The sequence below is a fragment of the Sturnira hondurensis genome, unplaced genomic scaffold, assembly GCF_014824575.4.
Source record: "Sturnira hondurensis isolate 20B ecotype Veracruz unplaced genomic scaffold, ASM1482457v3 Scaffold0021555, whole genome shotgun sequence".
Classification (NCBI taxonomy): Eukaryota; Metazoa; Chordata; class Mammalia; order Chiroptera; family Phyllostomidae; genus Sturnira; species Sturnira hondurensis.
In genome coordinates this window covers 1-6,988 of record NW_028094186.1, presented here as the reverse complement: position 1 = coordinate 6,988, position 6,988 = coordinate 1, and the positions used below count along the sequence as shown (strand labels likewise).

General features: G+C 51.3%; 1 long non-coding RNA gene across 2 annotated transcripts; it reads right to left on the bottom strand.

Moving 5' to 3' along the window:
- Positions 1–3,333: 3,333 nt before the first annotated feature.
- LOC118977837 (uncharacterized) lies at positions 3,334–6,982 on the bottom strand. Of its 2 annotated transcripts, XR_005064620.1 has the most exons (4): positions 6,092–6,982; positions 4,483–4,549; positions 4,389–4,442; positions 3,334–3,598 (listed from the first exon to the last, which is right to left on the bottom strand). It is a non-coding gene; the product is annotated as an uncharacterized LOC118977837 (long non-coding RNA). The 2 variants fall into 2 exon arrangements; XR_005064619.1 differs by lacking the exon at positions 6,092–6,982 and having other exon boundaries at positions 4,483–6,064.
- Between the last annotated feature and the right edge of the window lie 6 nt (positions 6,983–6,988).

Here is a 6,988-nt window from a genome sequence, read left to right as displayed (position 1 = left end):
AGAGCACAGCACAGAGGGAGGTGGAGAGGGGCTGAAGCTGGGGAAACTGAGCCCCCCCAACTCAGTGCCCACCCTACCCAGTATCTGCGACCCCCATCAAAGACTAGGCTATATGCAGTTTACGCTGAGGTCCTGCCACCACAGGGACCCTGGAGGGGGCCTCTTTTCTCCAAGGTGAGAGGTTTCGAGGGTGAGATGGCAAGAGAGAATGAGCTGCTTTTCCGAATTCTGGCACACCAAGGCCCTGGGAAGGGATAATATGCCCCTTTCACAGATGGTAAATTGAAGCCTTAAGAAGGGAAGAAACCCAGCCAAGGTCATACAGCAAATAAGCGGCCAAGCTGTCTCAGGAGCTTGGTGTTTATAAGACAGCTCCTTGGCCATGACCTAAGTTTGGTTTGGGTCCCTCTGCACTTTTGGGGAGTTACCAAGTGCAGAAAGAAGAGATGTCTCCTGGTATTCAGCCAGCCCTTAGCTGTTGCCCAGGTGTAGCTGCTGAGGCCCCAGTAGGGGTGGAATCCAGATGTGGGAAGCAGGAGCCACGGATCCCTTCAGGACCTCATGATGCTTTGGGCAGAATGGGCTCTGAACAGGGCAGGTAGATGAGTGGCACCAAGCTGAGAGGCAGAGGAAAGAGGCTGGGTTTTGAAATTCAGCCTCACTTTGCCACTATCCCACGGTGTTGTCACACAGGTAAATAGGATCCATCCAGAAACCTTAGTTTGTGAATGTGTAAATGGAACATCACCTCCCGCCATAGAGGGCTCACAGGGAGGTTGAACGAGGCAGTAGGAATCCATCACTTCTTTCCTGGCCTCCACCAGCTCAAATTAGGTTGCTGGTGTCCCTGTCCCCAGCAGAAGTGATCAGCTGCTCCTAGGAGGAAAAGAACACGAGCTATGATGGTGTCTCTAGTCCCAAGCCTACAGTGTGGATCCAGGCTGTGGGGGATCTGCTCAGTGCTGCCACCTATGGGCCCTATCAGGGCCGGATGAGTCTGGCATGAGCCCTCAGGACAGGTGGGTGAAATCTGACTCTGCACTAAGACCTCAAAGTACTCACTTACTCTGTGCTCAATTCCAGGGAATCTCCTGAGCATTGGTTGGGGGTGGGCAGGAATTGGAGCCCTTCTAAAGGGCAGATGGAAAAGACTCCTTCAGAAGTAGTAAGCTCCGTACCTCTGAGGTGTGTAAGCAGAGACTGGCAAGAGCTGGGCAAGGATTCACTCACTTATTCGATAAGATACTGAGAACCTACTTTGCTCCAGGCCCTGTGCCCATCACTGGGGGATCCATTGACCAAGCATCCTTGCTATCCCATAATTTACATTCTAGTAGGGGTGAGAGATGTTAAATAGTGGCTACAAAGTATCTACTTGTTATGGAAAGACTTGTCAAGGAACTCCTTCCCCACACCACTTTGAGGAAGTGATTTCTAAGCGGAGTTTGAAGGACAAGTGTGAGTTAAGTAGGGAAGAGAGGAGTATTTAGGTCTGAGAGAACAACAGGCACAAAGGCCTAGTGGCAAAAAAGAGCCCTGCATTTCTAAGTAGTTGAAAGGTCAGCGTGGCTGGAGGATAGGAAGCAAGAAGGGTGGTGGTTGAACTGGTTGGGTGAGGAGTCCCAAGTCCTCACATGAACAGGGGGGACCCATCTTAAGGGTCAGGATTCTGTCCCTTGACAGTCAAAGGTGAGGAGCTAGTCAGGTGAAAGAGGTTGGGGCAGGGAGGGAACTGTCTGTGCAAACACTGGGAGAAGGGGAAAGTGAGCTGGAAGCAGCTCAGTCCAGCTAGAGCCTGACTGGGAGAGCGAGGATGGGGCTTGGCTGACCCAGAGCCTGTGAGTCTTGCTGAGCAGCCTGAAGGCCATAGGGAGACACAGAGGGGTTTTAATCAGGAGAGTGACCCACCCTTGGTAGGAATATTAAGAAAGGTGATCTGAGAAACGCTTTAAAGTGTGTCCCTACAGACCCTAGGACTGCACAGAACCTCTGGAGGAGTGCAGCCATTTTAGGCACAACCTCATCAGAGCCATCTCAGGGAGGACGAGGAAGCTCATTTGTCAGAGAAACCTCAGAGAAGGGACACCAGGAGGTGGGGTTTGGTCTCAGCTCATCGCTGACTCAGTAACTCAAGAAGTCTTAGCAGGCAGGACCTTGGGGGCTGAAAGGACAATTCTTTCATCCTTGGGCGGGGGAGGTGAGGTTAAGTGAAATTGCTCGAGGCCACGCAGCAAATCAGTGGCGGGGTCAGGGTCAGAAAGAAAGAAACTAGTATCTACTGAGCGCCCAGTATGTGCTAGTCCAGTGCTGGTCACTTTATACACCACATCATTTAGCACAGGGCAGACTGAGGTACGGAAGGCATGACTCTTGTTGAGGGTCACACAGAGCTAGGAGTAGAAACCAGACCTACACATTCCTTATCCCGAAACTCTTTTGGGTCTGAGTCCCGGGGTGTGGGGGAAGAGGCGGAGCGTGTCCAGGAGACTGAGGGGGTGGGCGGGGCTGTGTTTCGGGGACTTTCCTCACCGAGGTCAGAAGCCCGAAATAGCTGCGCTCCAGTGAGCACCGCAGGCTTGATTACACTTTTTTTCCCCACCCGCTGCGGGGATCCGTCCAGCAGCAGAGACGGTCCCATCTCCCAGCAGAACCGGGCGAGCCTCGCAACAAGAGCCTATTCTCGCCCCGCAGGGTACGTGAACATGCCCCCGGGAGCCTCCAACGCTCTGAAGCTGGTGCTGCTGCACCACAGCCTCCAGGCGTTCCCCGCCTTCTACTCCTACCGAGTCTACTCCAACCGCAGTGACAAGTATAGCCGTCAGCGCCAGCCAATCAGGAAGCGAAGCTGACTCGGGCACGCCTCCCTCCGCGAGGTTCGGTACCTGGACGCCCCGCCCAGTGGCCTCGTCTGGGAAAAGCCAAAGTGGGAACCAGGGGCTGAGGAACCAGGGGGTGAGGAAGGGTGAAAACGACTACCCTGTGAATCACACATATAACTGACTCGAGAAATACATGCAGGGAGAATAGATTCCAATTTTAAATGTATGTATTAACTCAGTCGCTCCTCATCCACCCGCTATCTATCTGTGTACCCACTTATCCAAAGTTATCAGGCGCCTCCTTTGTGCCAGGTGCTGTGCTGGGTGCTGTCAATAAATCATGGTGAGCCCTGAGTGAGTCTAGTGAGGAAGTCTAACAGTAACAAATGCTTACACTAATCATGCATCTATTATAATCGTGATCAATTCTAGGAACATAAGGTACAGGCTGCTGGAATAACGAAGTGTTGCATTAATTAATTTATTTTTATTGATTTGAGAGAGAGATATTGATTTGTTGTCTCACTTATTTATGCATTCGTCAGTTGATTCTTGTATGTGCCCTGATGCAGGGGATGGAACCTACAACGCTGGGATATGGGGACAATGCTGTAGCCAGTTGAGCTACCCAGCCAGAGCAAGGGTGTGTTTAATTTAGATTGGGGGCTCAGGTTTCTGGAGAAGTTAGATTCGAGCTGACTCCTAAAGCAACCAGAGTGTTCCAGCCAGAAGGAAGAGCTTGTGGAGAGGCACTGAGATTGGCAGGCACTTGGAGAGTCCTGGGAAGGGAAAAGAGGCCAGCCAGTATAGCTGGAAAAGAGTTGGGGAGGGGAAGCAAGGTGAAATAAGGCTCTGGAGGTTTGAGTAGGTTATTTGAGCCTTGAAGGCCAGAGTAAGCAAGTAAAATTCTATTCTAAGTGTGATGGCAGCCATGTGTGTGTGTGGGGGGAGACTTTAAATAGGGTTGGGGTGCTACTTGTGGAGAATAGACAGTGGACACGGGGCAGGAGTGGACACAGGGAGACTGGTTAGGAGGATCTTGTAGGTGCCCTCCAGCCTGAGGGTGGTAAACTAGATGAAGAAATTAGATGAGGAAAGGGGGGCCATGTGGGTAGATAGTCATGAACAGACTCAAAAATTAATTAGAAGATAGAATCTACTGGTTGGCTGGTTGGTGGATTGAATGTGGGAGGTGGGTGAGGCAGACGGAGATTAAAATTAAGTCATTCCTTTGTTGGACAATTATTTATAGAGTCCCTCTGGATGCCAGACACCATTCTAGAGAGACTATCTGGGTTCAAATCCTGGCCATCAATTGCTAGCTGTTTGCCTTAGGCAAGTTATTCAGCCTCTCTCTGCCTTGATCTCTTCATCTATAAAATGAGGATCCTAGGAACACCCAAGAAGTGTTGGCTGGGTAGCTCAGCTAGTTGGAGCTTTATCCTGGTACACCAAGGTCATAGGTTCTATCCCGGGTCAGGGCACATACAAGAGCCAACCAATGAATGCATAAATAAGTGGAACAACAAATTCTTTCTCTCTCAAAATCAATACTTTTTTTTAAATTACCAGAAAAAGATTGTTGTAAGAATTAAATGAGTTAACTTATGTAATACTTTGGGTCTGGGTGATTAGGGCTGGGTTCTGAGATTGAGTACCTGACTTGGGTGCTTGGGGCTGGGTGCCTGGGCCTGCTTCTTGGAGTAACCAAGCTTCATTTCTTTACTGGCCTTTCATAGAAAATTAAAATGGGGTGATATGCTAGAGCAGTGGTTCCCACACTTGTCTGTCTGCACATTAGAGTCACCTAGAGTTTGTTGTTGTTTTTTTAATTTCAAAGTCCAAGCTGCACCCCAGACCAATTAAATCACAATCTCTCTGGGTGAGACACAGGTTTCTGAAGCCATAGTACATTTTGAAGCCTCCAGGTAATTTCAAGATGCAGATAAATCTGAGAACTAACTACTGAGACAGAGAGCAACAAGGAAGCTCCTCTAAAGCGAGCAGTCAGGGAGGGCTTCCCTGAAGAGGTGACATTTGAATGGAAAAAGAGTGAAGTAGGAGCCATCATTGGAGAGTCACGGGGTGGGGGGGGGAGGAAGTGTTTCGGGAAATGTCTGGCCTGGGTACCTGAATTCCAGAAGGTGCCTTTGACCGAAGTGGGGAACATTGAGGGAGTAATGAGCTTGAGCTGACGGGTTCCAAGAGAATGGGTGAGTAATTGTGGCTGAGTGAAGACCTTTTGCCTCTTCCTCAGGTCGGCACCTGGAGCCACTGAACCACGCTGTGCTCCTGGCAGGAGATGGGTACTCTCTTTCTCCTTACAACCACCCCTTGAAGGAGGCAGGGAAGGGCCGTCCACTGGCCAGACAGAGGCTAGGCAGAGGCCCAGACAAAGTCGTGCAGCAAGGCTAAGGGGTGGTGAGCCCCAAGTCAAGCCCCTGCCTCTTTGCCTAGGGCTGGTTTCTAGAGGCCTCCCTGGCCTTGACCTGCTCCTCTCCCTGTTGGGGAGATCTGGTGCTCCATCCAATGGGGGTATGGATGAGTGGGGGCTGGGTACCATCTTGGACAAGCAAGTATGTGCAAATAGAACAAAAGCAGTAAAATTGTACCAGTTTGGGGTTTGTGATTATTCATCATGGTTGGGCTGGCATTTCCCTTAATGCTGGTTACAGGGAAGCAGAGTCCAGTAAATACATTCTGGGACAAGTTCTCCTATAGGGACACTTCTGCATGCAGCGAAAGAGCCATTGGGGCCTGCCAGCCTCTGTCTGGGCATTGGATACCCCACTAGGAGCTGGTGCTTAGAGTTGGGAAGTTGGGGCTGGGTCTCTGGGGCTGGGTTCTGAGGGTGGATGGGTACTTGGGGCTAGGAGCTTGGGCTTGCGTCTCGAAGTAACCAAAGGCTCTGTTTCTTTACTGGCCGTATACAAATGGGCTTGACCCTAACTTGACTCTCCTTTCTGTGGCTTCATACCGCACGAGTGGGGTGTGATCCTGCCTGTCTGCGCTCTGCTCCAAGGAGACTCCCAAGGGAAGGGGACTAGAAGGCGCTCTGGGCCTCTTCATGGGGCCTCATTCATGGGGCTTTTTGGGGTCCCTCTTCCTTTTTCCCTGGGCCAGGAAGCCCATGCTCCCTAATCTTCACCCATCCCCCACAGCCATCTGCTGAAAGGAAGTGGCTCTTCAGTTCTTCACAGGAAGCCACAGGCCTCCTTTGCTTGAGCTTCCTCCAGCGCCTGTTGACCAGGCCCTCTGCTGACCCAGGCCACCTTCAAGGCTGGGCCCAGGGATGCTCTGCTCCCAGCATCACCTCTTCGGACCAGCCAAGTGAAGTGTGTGCGTGAAGTGCTTCTCTCATTTTCTTTTAATCCCTGTGGCTCAGGTCTAGAAGCACAGACTGTGGCCCTCGGGGTGAGACCTACTTTCAAAGGGTCCAAAAGGCTGTGCTCAGGAGTTTGGAGATCCCAGAGAGAGGAGAGGGCAGGCCCTGCAGGGTTCCTCGGGATCCACCACTGTCGTGTGCTTCAGGAGCTCCTGCTGCAGACAGCGGCAGGGGTGGGTTCATTTCAGTCTCTGACATCCCTGATGGGGCCTGGCAGCGGGAGGGCTGTTGGTAATTGTAGAGCTGCTGAAGGACCGCGAAGGCTGAGGATTTCAGGATGGGATTACACTGTCACCTGGTGGCCACAGCAGCACATAGCACCATGGAAATGTGGGAGGCCTGCCAGGGCCAGGAGTGAGCTGACTTTCAAGGGTCTAGGGAGGATCTTAAAGAATAAAAGAAATCCCCAGAGGGAGAGACCTAATTAAAGAGTGCGACAGCTTAATGTGAGCACTTAGGAAAGGTATTCTAGGTCTAGATGAGATTCCAACTCCTCCCTTCCTCCATTTTACAGTCTGGGACACTGAGGTCCAGGGAGAAACGACGAGGATGGAGGACCTCAGCATTGTTTTCCATCAGGTCAGCCACACGGACAGATGGAACTGTTGTCAGACTTGTCTTTGGGTGTGACCTCAGAGTGAGGAACTTCCCTGCTAGTCTCTTGTCACCCTTATTTGTGACCAAACATGGCATTTCTCAGCACTGTCATCCACCTTAGTACCAAAGTTGGCGACAAGATGGCTTTTGTCAGCCCTGGCTGGCATAGCTCAGTGGATTGAGCACA